We start from the raw sequence: 16,756 nt of genomic DNA on the forward strand, positions 1-16,756 counted from the left end.
CTGAATATGTGGGAAAATTTATTACGACAAATCAGTTATGAGAAATATTACAGTGGGTCTATTGATTTTAAAGATAAAATATAAATTCTCAAGGCCTATGCTGGGGGATTGAGGGTGGGGGAGAAGGGTCAAGAAGAAAATAAAACTGAAAATAATTAGATTGATGTCAAACTTAAAAAAAAAAAAGAAAGAAACATACAAAGCAAGCCAGAAATGTAGCAGAGTTTTCTTTTTTAAATTTCAATAAAACAAATCTAATTAAAATTTATATCTAGATAAACTATTTTTCAAGTATAAAGGCTACAGAAAACAACTGTTTTAATTATACAATAATTTTGGAAATTCTATACATATGAACCATTCTTGAGGAATATATTTCATCCAATCAATAAAAAGCTAAGAAAACTTCTTCAGCAAAAGGGCTGATGTTAAATAATTGGAGATTAAAACACAGGTGAGAATGAGGGTGGAACACTAACATACAAATGTAATATACTGTAACACAGTAGAAATTATGAACCTAAGAGGTGACAGGGGAAGGAACAGGGAAGAACAAAAAAAAAAGTAGAGTAAGCTCACTCATTGTTTACGTGCAATAGGTAGGAAGTAAATTATACTATTAAAAACTGACAAAACAGATAGTAAAAATTTAAATGAGAAAACATTGAGATAAGAGCATTTTTTAAAATGGTGTAAGTACAAAGGTAACTAATATAACAAAAATGTGAATGATTTAAGTGCAATAATATTAATGATAACAATGACAAAATTGCAGAGAATGAGCATTTAATAGACAAAGAAGCATAGTTAATGTAATACACATAATTTTAAAATATTATGAGAGTTGATACTAAATATATTGGTTATGACAACGAATGTGAATGGGCTCAGTTCATCTACTGAAGAAAAAAGATTCACATTTTGACTCAAAATATCAAGACCCAACTATATTTTGTATGCATATTTAAAAAACCCAAAACACCTCAAACAAAGAAAGTAACACCAGAAAATAGGCAAGAAATAAAGGGATGGATAAATGCATGTAAGCAGGTGGAAATGATGCTTTTTATAATGCAGGAATAGTAATTGTAATACCGGGCAAAATAAAGTTCAACTCAGAACACATCAAACATGTCAAAGATGAACATCCTTCATGCTTAAAAGCATTAGTCATAATAACGATATAACATTTAAGAATATCTCTGCACTAAGTAAAACAGCAAACATGTTTATGAAGCAAAAACTATGAATACAAACATTAATAATAGTAGATTTAATATACCATTCTTAGTTAAGATAGATGAAATGAGAAAAATGTAATGTTTCATAGAAAAAGAGAATGCTAATATTATGTACACATAAGAAAGGATGTTAAATCCTATTCACTATTAAAGAAACTCAATGTAAATAACAATGAAACAATTTCTGTACTGCCATATTATAAAAATTATAAAATTTTGATAGCATCAGGCTTATCAAGTATGTGACTGTGGATGAATAAACTTATATTACTAGGAGGGAATTGTAGTAATCTACAATCCATTTTAAACTGTACATATTTTGACTCAGTAACTGCATTACGAGTAATTCTACAATGAGTTTTCGGATTCATCTTTACAATAGAAAATCCAATGCAATTTTATGAAATAAAAGACAAAATGAAAAAATTAGCAAATATCCATCAAAAGAAAACTAAGAATTAAAAAATATTCATACATAGACCAGTATTTTAAAATAATATAATAAACTATATTCTGATATGGAAAATTTTTTAAGATATATTGTTAACTCAAATAAGTAACAAAAGTAAGAATACATAAAAAGTGTGTGAATGTGTGTGTTTACGTAAAATAAATGGGAGAATTCCTTAAAGATTGCCAAGAAACTATTATTCTATATTTAGAGGAAAAAATCTATTATCTCATGAACTTTAATTTCATTTCATTTTATAATGTGCATGTGTTATTTTTATAATAATAGTAGCAAAATCAACAAAAAGTAAAATTAGTAATGTTAACAGTGACAAGAACAAGAGGAAACACTAACCAATCACTGGAAATTATTGTGACAAGTAGAGTCTTGAAGGGGTTGACTGTGTAATTGTTAACTTGTAGGAAAATGTGCTCAGTCAGTCCCTCTTCAGGAAATGTTTGTTTAGTCTTCCCAGCTTCCATCTAAACAAATGGCCCCAAATTATTCTTTGAGCTTAGTATTGTGGAGTTCTGGTGTTGCAAATAACCTGTCGGATCATCTAACGTAACACTTCATTTTATAGCTGAGGAAAATGGAAGGTGAAGAGACTTGCCTTGATTCACACACAGTTGGTGACAGAGCTGAGACAATAAGGCATGTTTTCTGATTGGTCCATTGGCGGTCTTCCTGCGAAATGATGGAGAGGGGCCTATTTATCGTTCACAGAGAAAGTGACCCATCTGCTAATTGAGTAACATTACCGAGTAACTTGTGTTTGTTCATTATTCCTCTGCTGATAATTGTAGCTATGAATAACAGTCCAAAATAAGCCAAAGAAAACAGAAAAATAAGATAATGATGAGGCATGTGCCTATTCACATGTATAGTGAGCTATGCAGAGGCAGATTTTGACTAGCTTGACAGAAATAATTAACTAACTTACCTTTAAGAATTCAAAATGGGTTGGCTGAAAGATTAAAGTCAAATGTGTGTAGAGTAGTCAGGGCCCCAGTCTGAGGTCTTGTCTCCACATGGTCTTCAGTGAGAATACAGAAGATAAAAATGACCCAGGTAGTTTGAACGACCAGTGTCCATGATGAGTGTAAACATCCACAGAGAGCAGGAGATAAAACATAGAAAACCTTTACAACATTTACAACAATGCTTCTCTGCACTGCACTGCACATAACCATAATTGTTGACAAAAGCTTTTGTTTTTATCAATTTCGCTTCCTAGGATTTGGTCCCTGTTTTATCTCTTAGAATATTTATTAAGTGCTTCTAAACCAGTTCTGGCCTCTTTTTATCTTAGTTTCCAAAATTCTTACAAGTTTTCAGTCACTTTTGATTAGTAAGAATATTTTGTGAATCCCATTGTGCCTTGTGCAGCCTACCTGGGGACTCAGACAGTGTTGGACTCAAGTTTTAATCAAAGATTCCCCTTGAAAAGTGGGCCTCATGTCAAGAAGGTCATTTTTAACCACCACACAGCTTGTTGTGATTCCTAGTGCAGTGAGGCTACTGAGATTCATCATGAATCATTACAAACATTGGCTGTTATTTTCAACAGATCTCCAAAGAAAGAACAGCAAATGTGGAATCAACTCAAAACGATCCTGAGCTCCAGTCATCCATGTAAATGGCTACACAAGCAACATGTTAGCACCTCTTCCCCCATCTACCCCACGTTGAGCTGAGTCGTTCAGAGAGGCAAGGGGTTAAGGAGAGGATAAAGAGGAATGTTTTCCTCCAGAGTCTTCTTCATGTCTGGGGAATTTTTAGATGTTCTTTTGGAGAATGGTGAGTGCAGATTAACCCAGTTTGCACAGGTGGTAGGGGCTTTTGATCCAAGATATTTCTATCAGAATCTCCCCACAAAAGTAGCTGAGCGAATTAATCATCACTGGGCAGAGTTTCTAGACTCATTTGTGGCCTCCTGAGCTACAAGTGGAAGGAAGGTTCTTCTGCTGATCAAATAAGAAGTAATGACTATCCTGGGGCAAAATTCAACACAAGATAAAATAAAAATCAATAATAAGACATTGTTACATTAATGGAATTGAACTATGATTTTCTAGCAACTCAACTTCCTTACCAAGTAGATATTTGTCATGGGCTCATATTCGTTTTATTTATTTGTTCTGTTTTTTATTACTATTTTTTGTTTTACTGTTTAGATGACTACAGCAAAAGTCAAGGCCTGAGTGGCGAAACATCATCTTTTAAAAAGTTATTATGCAAGGTATTAGATTTTGATCATGTACAATGTTTGAAAGAGGCTGACTTTTAAAAAAATTGAACTCATCTTTCTTTATTAAACGATTTCTGTGACAGTCACATAAGAAAGTTTCTAGCTTCATTCATGTTGCTTCATCTTATTTTTGCAATTCCTGGATGAAGTAATAACAGCTAACACTTTTGCAGACTTACCACATGGCAGAAACTCTTTTTGTGTTTGTTTGTTTGTTTCTGAGACAGAGTCTTGCTCTGTCGATCAGGCTGGATTCCAGTGGCGTGATCTCAGCTCACTGCAATCTGTGGCATGGGTTCAAGTGATTCTCCTGACTCAGCCTCCCAAGTAGCTGGGATTACAGGCACATGCCACCACACCTGGCTAATTTTTGTATTTTTAGTAGAGACGGGGTTTCAGCATCTTGGCCAGGCTGGTCTTGGACTCCTGACCTCGTGATCCACCTGTCTTGGCCTACCCAAAGTCCTGGGATTATAGGCATCAGTCACTGTCCCCGGTCTAACTCTTTCAAGGACTTTGTAAGCATTAAAACCTTTAGCTCTTCCAACAACATTGTGAGGGAGATGCTTTCGTATCTCTCATGTTACAAATGAGAAAATGGAGGCAAAGAACAGTTAAGGTGTTTGGTTAGGACCACACAGCTGAGAAGTAACACAGCCAGATTCCATGGCTTATTCCCTGCTCCAAACTGAGTCTGCAGAAAGCAGTGCAGTCCTTTCTCTAAAGAAGTTAGTGATGCTCGCACAACAGAGGAATAAAACCATAAGACCAAATTAGACACCTGATAATTGAGACTTCTAGTTGCTATGTATCCAGATATTTTTCTGAGTGCAGAGAGCCTGTGATTTGAGGGCAGTGGCTGTGTCCCATGAAATTTTGCATAATTCGCAGCACTTTTCACAATATTCAGAATAAACATTAATGGATGCTTATTAAATAAGTTTTGTTTTTTAACCCTCCTTGACTTTATTTTGTAGTGGGTCGTTCCTGTTTACTTGTGTCCATTTGACGCGGGTTCCTGTACCTGCCTGCCTGGGCGATTGCAGCCCTGGACTTTCCAATTTACCAATTCTCTGCCACCTATCTAGACTGACTTTTGCAGAGAGTGCCCTAGCCTCTAAAATCACTCCTCTCTTTAATTCTCTGATTTGTTAGGAAGAGATATGATTTAAAAGGCAGGGAATTTAATATTTTACTTTCTAGAAAATTTTATTGCTGTTTGTCCTAAAGAAGATTTTCATGAGTCTCTAGTGTTTGGAGTAAAGCACAAAAGCAGGGTGACAAAGGGATAAAGATTTAAGCCAAAAACCATCTCCCTAATTTCTGGCATCAGGCTGTGTTGTCAGCTCTTCACTCTGCCTGCATGGGTAAGTGTGGTCCTATGCAGAGATCAAGTCGTAAAAAGGAGTCCTGTGACCTTAATTCCTTTTTCATGGTAAACAGTCACACAATCTGGATTAGACTCTGACTTACTACTCTGTCCCTCCATCTAAGCTTGGCTCTTACAAGAATTTCAAGATCTGATTGCACAGTGCTGGTTGCACTTTCCTGAGTATACAGTGCTCCTGGACTTTGTGGATGCTGTTCCTCTGCTTGGAATAACCTTACTCTTTCCTCCTCCCTACTCCATCCTTTATCATCCTTTGTGAAGAGTGCTGGGCATGAGCAAACTCCGTCTCACTATGAACTCATCGGGCAGCATCAAATGTCTCTCCTCTGTGCTTATATCAAATGTTTATTCCCTAAATGTCTCCCTAGCAACTAGAGTGAGTCCCCGCATCATAAATTGACCAAAAAAAATGGCCTCTGTATATAGTTTTTAAACTTATATAGAATGCGAGTTTTAATTTGATTTTTTTCATACATACATTTTCTTTGCCTTACATTTGCAATTTTCTAAATTCCAAGTATTATCTCTCTCAAGCTGTATGGACGCTAAATTCTTCTTTATTAAAGTCTATGTAAAAAAATAGAGTGGGATTTAAGGAGGATTCTTTTCTTTTACTGCATTTTATGAGACAGGGAGAGGGATAAAATCTCAAATTGCTTAGAAAATTAACTCAAATATATAATTCACTTTGCCTGTTATGAGCTGCTACTAAGGATATTTCTATTTTTGAAGATGGGATAAGAAATAAAATCACAAAATATATTTTAAATATCATGTATTTCAATTTAATTCTATTAAATACTTATTCAGTATTTACTATAGCCCAGGTACTATTCTAGACATCAGAAATACAGAGCAAAATAAGAATTTCACGTTGGAGATTAGGAAAAAAGGTAACAATGAATCTGACTTAACATCTTTTAAATATAAATTTCCAAAAAGCAAATTAACCAGTAATGAATGCTGACCTATAATTTATTTTAAAGTCTTTAAAAACTCATTGTTTCTTGTCATGTTTACAAACGACTATGATAGGACTTCTAGTGTTTGTGCCTTTGTAAACAAGAGCCTGTATAGCCTGGTTAATTGCAGATACTTGAAGTGGATCAAACTAGAAGATTCTGGGAATGGATAATAGCATAAAAGGAGAATAAGGGACAATGAGAGAAAAGATTGCATAAAGAATCTGTGCCCTGATGAGGGTCTGGAAGAAATCCCATTAGTGCTGGTACAGCAAATCAGGCTAGGATCTGGCTCCTGCATGTGTCCTGTTGAGGTGGATTATTGGTTATCTTCAGAGAGTCAGAGAAAAAGAAAAGGAGGCCAGGTTAGGGGAAAAGTGACAAGTGTACAAAGAAAAGGAAGGAAGGAAGGAAGGAAGGAAGGAAGGAAGGAAGGAAGGAAGGAAGGAAGGACAGAGGGAGGGAGGGAAGGAGAGAAAGGAAGAGAGTGGAGAGGAAGCAAGAAAAGTATCCCAAAAGTATCCCTTCGTTAGGCGTGGTGGCTCATGCCTGTAATTCCAGCACTTTGGGAGGCCAAAGGAGGAGGATCACCTAAGGTCAGGAGTTCAAGACCAGCCTGACCAACATGGCAAAATCCTATCTCTACTAAAAATACAAAAATTAGCTGGGCGCGGTGGTGAGTGTCTGTAACCCCAGCTATTAGGGAGGCTGAGTCAGGAGAATCACTTGAACCCAGGAAGTGAAGGCTGCAGTGAGCAGAGATTGCTCCATTGCACTTCAGCCTGGACAACAAGAGCAAAACTCCATCTCAAGGAAAAAAAAAAAAAAAAAAGTGTCTCTTATGAAGTATACCCTCGTCATGTATTCCTTCATCTTCAAGTCAGTACTTTCCACTGAGCCAATATCTCTAACTTTTCATTCTCTCACATTAGCACTACCAACCTCTTTTCAGAAATGTCTTCTCTTTTTTTTGTCAATCTTAAAGTTCAATTTTGTTTCCTATACTTTGGTGCAAATAGATAAACCTAACTGGAGCCTATTTGTTCAGGTGGTTTGGAACAAGTCCAATGCGATGCCCTCTTCCATGAAGACATGGCTGAACATTAAATCGTTCTCTCCTCTGTTTCATGTGTTTTTCGCCGTCACCCAAGCAGCAACTGTAGCCACTCTTAGAGAGTGCAAGGGGCACTTCTCCCCAGTGGTCTGAATGTTTTCATTCCATGTCCTACGTGTGTGGTTAGTCCTTGCCATGGACAATGCTGTCTCTTTAACTAGAAAATCATTTTCTATCCTAGTATTTATCTGAGAATGACCTAAGAAGTTTTAGAAAGTATGCTAACTTGGCCAGAGTAAACATATTTTCCTAGGAAGCAATGCTTACAAGGGTACTTGTACTTAGATTTTCAGATGCTTTATTTTATTAGCAGAATTTATTAGCAAAAAAAATATGAAAAGGGGAGTTTGGTAGTCTTAATATTCAGAGACATGTGTTGGCATGACAGAGAATCTGGCAATTTTCCAAGGAGATAAACTGCTTTACTGGAGCAAAAATTGTGCTTTTATTCCAATAGAACTGAGTAAAAGCTCAACATCCATTTACAAGTATTTAAAAAGTCAGGTTAATAGCTCTTGGTCTCTAGCTAAGACTTGCTCCATTCTGCTCAGATTTTATTTATTAGAGTTTAAATTCTTGCTGAGGAGAGGATTAATCCCAGAGCCTGAGGCATCTTTTGACCTGTGAGTAACAAGTGGCCACAGCTGTGGGGACTGGAGTACCAGCGTGGCTAGGATCAATCATGTTGCCTAATGCAAAATAAAGATAATCCATGTGTGCTATGGCCATCATAATCTCTTAGATTTTCTGGAAATGACAACAGTAAAGTCATCCTAATATCCATAGTGGAATTAGTTCTGCAGAATCAAAGAGTTATTTTTAGTCTGTTAGAATAGCAAGACATATACTATTCTGGGTAAGAAAAGAGGATGATTTCATCAAGGGAAGGGAAACCAAACAACTTAATTCAATAAAGCAGGCATATTTCATAAACTGTAGTAACACAACGTTTCGAACGTGATGCACAAGTTATTTGGATGAAATTCTGAACTTGGCATCCCTTCACAGCACGAAATTTTGGGAAATTCTTTTCTTGTTTTCCATTACTGTTAGGAATAGAAAATATGCAACAGGAGAATATAGAAGAGAGATAAATTCACGTGTAATGCGTTATCAGTTCCAGTGAAATAAATATAATTTTCTTCTTGTTTTTCAGTTGTTCCTGTGCCCTGGACAGTTTTTGCCATCTCCAGACTTTGTGGAATCCTTTGATCTAGTGGAATAAAAACACAATTTTCTCAGCATTTCATGATTATAAACTCATGACATAAACATTGTAGGGACCTAAATAATGTTGGTAACCCTGTCTTTAAGATAAAGTAAAATTACTTGCCTGAAAATTTTCCAATCTCTAAATTATGATACTCTTACATAGTAAAAATCATCTTTTTTCTAAACATGAAAATTTGTTAAATACATTATGACATTAACATGAATGCTTAAGTGGGTTCAAGTGAAACCAACCTTATGATTAAATGCTATTAAAAAATTTTTCATATCTATTTCAGATTAATTGTTTGCTCTTAGAGAGAAGTCCTAACCAAATATTAGTATGAAAAAAAGCAACTGATCCTACTATAGATATTATAATCACAAGCAGATTTCACTTAAATAAGAAGATAAAACATAAATGAAATATCATTATCACGTAAAATGTAAGTATAACATAAAAAGTTTTCATTGTATTAATTCATCGTCTTCAGTACAGTTATTTTAGTACCTACTATAAGCCGAATCATAATATTTCTCTGCATATATTCTTCTCAAAACTTCTCACTGCCATTAGAGCAAACTCCAGTTTTCTTTCCATGTCCTTGAAGTTCTAATTGACCACATTCTTCTCTTGAACTAACAAACAAATGTGTAGATGTTTTTATACATCTCCAGAGCTCAGAGTTTTCACTTACTGTTGCATCTCTTGGCAACACTCCTTTCCTTCCCAACTCGGCCTCCAACTTCTGCTTTTTAAATGATTGGTTATTTTTCATCCTTTACAACTGAATTCAAATGTCATTCCCTCAAAGTGGCAGTCTTTGACTCATTTAGTTTCTTTTTCTATTTCAAATTTATTTGATAGTTTATAGATTTAAATAGACATCTAAATATATGAACATATTATGAGTGGTTGGTATACCTTACATATCTCTTAAACTATATGTCTTCTTCCATCTGTCTCATTTTATTTTCTTGCAACATACTGCTATTTATTGAAGAACGTGGATCAATTGCTCTGTAGTGTTTTCTGTGTCTACATTTTAATGATTGTGTCTCTGTCATTGTGTTTAATATTTGTGATCTTAATTGATTTTTTCTGTTAATTATTTACTTACTTTTATTTCTCCACATTATGGATTTCGTACATAGTGTATCCTGTATACTTAGACATGTCCATCTCACAGTAGGTTTTTAATAAGTACCTTGTGCATGTTCTAGATGCTTCATATATAATCGTAAAGAGTTATAGTTTGGTTCTTAAAAGGGTTTAGAATCTCTAATGAACAGGACACAGCTTTTGAAGACAAAAACTTCAAAGCCAAATGAAGGTGTATTTTTAAATCTACATCACCATTCAATTTTGCCATATGAACACATGGTTTCGTATGTGTAGTCATAGCCCTGGCATTGTACTTGAGAACGTGAATTTCTCTCTATATAAAAGTAAAAGAAAAATATGCAGGCCATATATATGACAGAAAAAGAAAATATTTAGGTTTGGAAATTTTTGAATAAAATCGTGATAGATTTACAATGTCTCATTATTCCTAGCATACAAAGGCGCTTTTATTCTTGGTTGCCAATTTTGTGAGAATCAAGCAACCCTCACGTTTTAGAGATTGCAAAGTTTTTGAGCAAGTGTTTTTACTTTATCTTAAAGACAGGGTTACCAACATTATATGGATCACTACAATGTTTATCTTGTGAGTTTATAACCATGAAATGCTAAGGAGTACCTATTCTTAGGTAGGTCTTAATAGTATTATTTTTGAAAGAAGAATAAAAGGGTTGGGAAGTAGTAATAATGAAAATATTGCTACCTTATACATTGAAAGTGTATGGTTCAAGCTGTGTTTACAGTTTAGCAAATAACCAGATAATGAATAAAACTTTATTTAAATGCTTAGATGATTTGATGTAACAATATCAAAGTTATCAGACATCAAATATGGTTTTAAAATTCTCTGATTTTGTCATCCTTAGAAATGAAACTTCAGCAGCTTTCAAAACAATGAAATCCAAATATTTAAGCTGCTATTTTAATTCTGTTTTGTCATTCTCTACAAAGATATTTTAAATTGTGTTTTTGCTCATTTTTTTCCTTTCTGATTTCCTCTTTTATTCTATCTCTACCTTTCAAAACTTACTTGGAAACCCTATCCTTTCTATGTGGGAAGCATTTTCTCAATTCCTCTAAGGGATTATGACCATTTGCTCGGTTCTCAGCACCAGGTGTATTTCTAGTGTTCCTATTCTGTCCAGCTCTGTTTTAAGTATTTGTCACAAATAATAAATTTTAATATACCTGGGAGCAGGTAGTGTTTTTCATCCATCTTTGCATCCCAGTAGTACCCAGCAGAGATTCCAGGATGCCATTTTCAGTAAATCGTTATGAATCAAGTGTCTCCGATGACTTTAATTCCAGGAATATAAAAAAAGTCAGGTCTTGAGAACTAGCTGGAGATTATGATTGACAAATGCAGGACTAGTAAATATAGTTCCCCTTATGAGTAAAACATTTATCTTTTGGGTTCTGATAGCAATAGGAAAAAAATACTAGAAATTTAAACCAACAAATTATTAACAAAAGGACTGAACATTCCAGTTGATGTCATTTGATATTATAACCTATTAAATATAAAATAACTTACATTTCCACAAAATGACTCAATACCTTAGTGACTCATGAAGGACATTTCAAGTCAGATGAAGCAATTATTTTTCAAAACAAAATTCCTGCCATTTATTTATCATTTTACTTGTTAAATTACATGCAATATAACTAATTTTTTAAAAAATGTTTAGACATCAAATGAACAGGTAAATAAAAATGGAGCCCCTCCCTCTGTCTTTAGACAGAGCATAAAGCTAAATCAAATGTTTCACCCAGAAAAATGGTTGAAGAAAAACATGTCTAAAATTTAAAAGTATTTAAGATTTATTTTGAACTTTATATGTTGGGAGCACACATCGTTCTCAATAGGATTCGTTTTTTTAGACGGAGTCTTGCTCTGTGGCACAGGCTGGAGTGCAGTGGTGTGGTCTTTCCGCTCACTGCAACCTCCGCCTGCTGTGTTCAAGAGATTCTCCTGTCTCAGCCTCCCAAGTAGATGGGACTACAGCCACCCACCACCACACCTGGCTAATTTTTGTATTTTTAGTAGAGATGAGGTTTCACCATATTGACCAGGCTGATCTCGAATTCCTGACCTTGTGATCAGCCCGCCTCGGTCTCCCAAAGTACTAGGATTACAGGCATGAGCCACTGCGCCAGGCCTAGGATTTTTTTTAAGATTCACGTTAGAGGGATATCGGGATCAAATAAAATGAGTAAGACTGGGCTGTCTTGAAGGGATATAGTGATAGAGGGGGGTGTGTATCTAAATGGTGACTTGAATATTCCATAATTCCATAGAGGAAGAATAACAAATGACAACACAGGGATGAGGACCTTAAAAATGGTTTCAGAAACTATGCTTACAGTTTTATTAATAAACTAACAACGATCAAACTTTTACTATAATTACTATTGCCTAGAAAATAATACTGAATATGTATTTTATAGAGAACAGAGGGTTATATGCTTAATCAATATATCAATGAATTTAATGAATGACAGAAAGGTAAAACCAGTCATCGGGTTAAGTGAATTAGATATCTGTAAGAACTGGAGGTCATTGTGTTCTTTTAGCGTGAAGAATAGTCTCAACCTCTTTTTTCTTTTTAATAGCAATATTTTATTTATTTATGTTTACCTTTTAAGTTCTGAGGTACATATGAAAGTTTGTTATATAGGTAAACTTGTGTCATGGGTTTTGTTGTACAGATTATTTCATGATTCAGGTATTAAGCCTAGTATCAATTAGTTATTCTCCATGATCCTCTCCTTCCTCCTACCCCTCACCCTTCCCAAAGGTCTCAGCGTGTGTTGTTCTCTTTTATATGTCCATAGATTCTCATCATTTAGCTCCCGCTTACAAGGGAGAACATGTGGTATTTGATTTTCTGTTCCTGTATTAGTTTGCTAAGGATAATGGCCTCTAGCTCCATCCATGTCCCTGCAAAGGACATGATCTTGTTCTTTGTTTGTGGCATAGTATTCTACCGTGTATATGTACTTTTGCATCAATGTTCATCAAGAATATTTGCCTGAATTTTTCTTTTGTGTGTGTGTCTCTTCCAGATTTGGTATCAGGATGATACTGGCCTCATAGAATAAGTTAAGGAGGAGTTCCTCCTCCTCAATTTTTTGAAGTAGTGTCAGCAGGAATAGTACTAGCTCTTCTTTGAACATCTGGTAGAATTCATCTGTGAATCTGTCTGGTCCTGAGCTTTTTGTCATTATTGATGCTAGGCTATTTATTACTGACTAAATTTCAGAGCTCATTTTTGGTCTATTCAGGGATTAAATTTCTTCCTGTTTCAGTCTTAGGAGGGTGTATGTGTCAGGAATTTATCCATTTGTTCTAGATTTTCGAGTTTATGTGCATAAAGGTGTTCACAGTAGTATCTGATGAAATAAGGGACTGATAAAATAAATTTTTACTTTTATGGGTCAGTGGTAATATCCCCCTTGTTTCAGATTTTGTTTATTTGAATCTTCTCTCTTTTCTTCTTCATTAGTCTAGCTAGCGGTCTATATTTTTTATTAATTATTTTTTCAACACACAGCTCCTGGAATTCATCCATTTTATTTATTTATTTATCTATCTATCTATCTATCTATCTATCTATCTATCTATCTATCTATCTATCTATCTATTGAGACGAAGTCTTGCTCTGTCGCCTGGGCTGGAGTGCAGTAGCTCAATCTCAGCTCACTGCAAGCTCCGCCTCCCCGGTTCAAGCACTTCTCTGCCTCAGCCTCCCGAGTAGCTGTGATAACAGGTGCCTGCCACCACACCTGGCTAATTTTTTGTATTTTTAGTGGAGACAGGGTTTCACCATCTTGGCCAGGCTGGTCTTGAACTCCTGACCTCGTGATCCACTCACCTCGGCCTCCCAAAGTGTTGGGATTACAGGTGTGGGTCACCGCGCCCAGCCGGATTCTTCCATCTTTTGAATGGTGTTTTGTGCCTCAATCTCCTTCAGTTCAGCACTGATTTGGGTTACTTCTTGTCTTCTGCTAGCTTTCTGATTTGTTTGCTCTTAGGTCTCTAGTTCTATTAGTTGTGATGTTAGGTTAACTTGAAATCTTTCTAACTATTTGATGTGGGCATTTAGTGCCATATGTTTCCTTCTTAACACTGGCCTAGGTGTGTCCCAGAGATTCTGGTATATTGTATCCTTGTTCTTATCAGTTTCAAAGAACTTCTTGATTTCTGTAGAATAGGCTCGATCTTTATCATTCTTCAATATTGTATTGATTCTGGCCCTTTGCGTATGAAACAGATTTATAAGAAATGAGACCAAATAAACTATTAAAATGTGTTATAAACACTAGAAAGTTATTTCTTCATCCTGGGTGCTTACTGCTAAAAAATATCATATTGTTATAATCATTGGTTATGTTGATTATTTGCCACCTCTCACAATAGTATATATTAAATAGACTCACTTAGAAAGTGGTCCTTGTAAGATTTGATGTTTTTCCCTTTTCTTGGCATTTTTCATCACTTTAAGTTAGACTTACATCATGTCTCTCCCAGACTTCCATAATCATTTCCTAATCATTCCCTTTGCTCCTAGGGCACTCCTCTTCAAATATTTCTCCATGTTGTAGCTGGAGTTTTCTTTCTTAACATTCAAATATAATCATATCACTCCTTTGCTTAAAATTTGACTTTCCCTCCCTCTGACTCCAGACACTCCACTCAGAATAAAGAACAAACTTTGAGGTGCAGCAATTATCCCTGCTCAACTAACTCTCCCTTGTAGCCACGCTAACCTATTTACTGTTTCATCAAAAATTGATTGAGGCGGGGTGCGGTGGCACATGCTTGTAATCCCAGCACTTTGGGAGGTCAAGGCGGGCAGATCACTTGAGGTCAGGAGTTTGTTACCAGCCTGCCAACATCATGAAACTCTGTCTCTACTAAAACTTCAAAAATTAGCAGGGTGTGGTGGCGTGTGCCTGTAATCCCAGCTATTCAGGAGGGTAAGGCAGGAGAATCGTTTGAACCCAGGAGGTGGAGGTTGCAGTGAGCCAAGATTGCACCACTGCACTCCATCTTGGGCTACAGAGTGAGATTCTGTCTCAAAAACTAAAAAAAGAAAGAAAAACAAAAGAAAAGAAATATTTATTGAATATGTCCTCTTTCAAATACTATGCCTATGCTTTACATGCATAATAATATTTATTTCTTGTAGTGGACACTGTTGATGTCCTAACCAGATCCCTTTATTGGCCCAGGTACCACTGCCAGTTGCTGTGAGAGATAATAGAGATGTGTGAGCTTCTAATAGCTAATAGAGACATGTCCTCCATTAAATAGGAGCCACGTCATTTTTGAAATTACACACTGCTCACTCCCACCTCTTATTTCACCCCCAGCCAATGACTGACGGACTAGGTTACCAAAGTCAGCCACCTTCCTCAGGCTGGGACCAACTCTGGATATTTCATGTCCCTAAGCTTCTCATGGGATTAAACTGAGGCTGAAGCTCATCTCAAGTTGAGGCCATATTCTTACCTAACTTATATCTTCCTGTTTTATCCTTGGTTTCCATGACTCTTCTGAAAACTCTCTTTCTACAAACCCCTGCCACAGGAACTTGCTTGTCAGGCTCTGTCTCTAGGAAACTTAATCTAAGACGGATAGTCTTCAGGTGAACCTAAAGGTGGTGGTGGTATTATGATTGCTGTTTTATAAATAATAAAACTAAAGTTCAAAAACAATGTAACTTCTCTCTGTGTTCTTTTATAAAAATTAATAAATTACTTAAAAATACATAGTAAATTTTATTACAGTGGGTCGCAAGCACAAATGACTTCAGAACTGAGGCATGTAACACGCACATGTACGAGCTTAGGAATAAGCCAATTACCAGTAGAATAGTTGTTGAAACTGAATCTCAGATCACTGCAAAATCCACTCCGATTTTGTGTTTTTTAAATACATACTTTATATTATCATATTATTTATGTAGTTATAATATTTGCTCTGTTTGAGACAGTACATTAAACAATTTAGTATGTGATCTGTTTGAGCCTCCCCTCTGCCATAGACAAGGAGCTTGGGGTAGACATCTCTCCCTGTGGCCTTGTGGGCAGAGGTTACCTTGGATCATCATGGCTGACAATGGCGGATTTGTACCCAGCCTTCCTGTGGCTAGGGATGATCATGTGATCCCATTCTCTCCTTTAGAATTCTGGAAATGATTCTTTTCCCCGATTAAAAAAAGAGAAACAAAGAAAGGTGTCAAATAAGAAAGTGTAACTCATCATTCCTAGCTTTTCTGTGAGAAGGTGATATATAGACTGCTGCATCCATTTTCAGACCACAAAGGGCGACAATGACAGCACAATGGGAATGGAGAGCAGAGAGGTGGAAAGAGCCATGGCACTGGATGATGAAGTTGCACACAGGTACTAAACCCACTCTGAGGATCCATTCTTCGGATTTCTTGTTACATGAAACAAATAATAGAAAACACTTTTGTTTGAGCCACTTTTCAAACAGGAAAGTATTCTATTATGTGCAGCAAAAAGCATCCTAAATGATATAATAGTAGAAAAGTAAGCCTCAGAGAATCTTAGTATCTTGACTGATTTTTATATAGTTAGTAAGTGGCAGTGTTACCGTTCAGACTCAGGTCACCTGACACTTCTGTAGAGAGGATTTTTTCTTCCATTGAACATATAAAGGCATCCACATTTTTGTACAGTTCTCACTATGCTGCTTCCAAATACTAGGTTGACCAAAGGGTTCAGAATGCCTGAATTTCTCAGTAAAATAGTATGTATAGGGAAGAATTTTCCTGGAAGTATAGAGGATGAGCGAGCACCTGGCTCATTTTTATGCACTATAAATTTGAAAATAAATCTTTGTCATCTGAAGTAATTGGATCTCAAATATAACACACTTTCCTACCTCCTGTTCGCATTTTCCTTGAGGAAAAAAAAAAAAGCAATATTCTATTTGATTAAAGAGCAATGTAATCTGGATGTTGCTACTCAAACTTTCAGGATA

At 35.8% G+C, this 16,756-nt stretch overlaps 1 long non-coding RNA gene across 1 annotated transcript; it reads right to left on the reverse strand.

Annotated features, from left to right (window-relative positions):
- Positions 1–5,812: 5,812 nt before the first annotated feature.
- On the reverse strand, positions 5,813–11,080 carry LOC135971677 (uncharacterized). Its single transcript, XR_010587930.1, has 2 exons — positions 10,930–11,080; positions 5,813–8,622 (listed from the first exon to the last, which is right to left on the reverse strand). It is a non-coding gene; the product is annotated as an uncharacterized lncRNA (long non-coding RNA).
- Positions 11,081–16,756: the final 5,676 nt, after the last annotated feature.

The sequence above is a fragment of the Macaca fascicularis genome, chromosome 7, assembly GCF_037993035.2.
Source record: "Macaca fascicularis isolate 582-1 chromosome 7, T2T-MFA8v1.1".
NCBI lineage: Eukaryota > Metazoa > Chordata > Mammalia > Primates > Cercopithecidae > Macaca > Macaca fascicularis.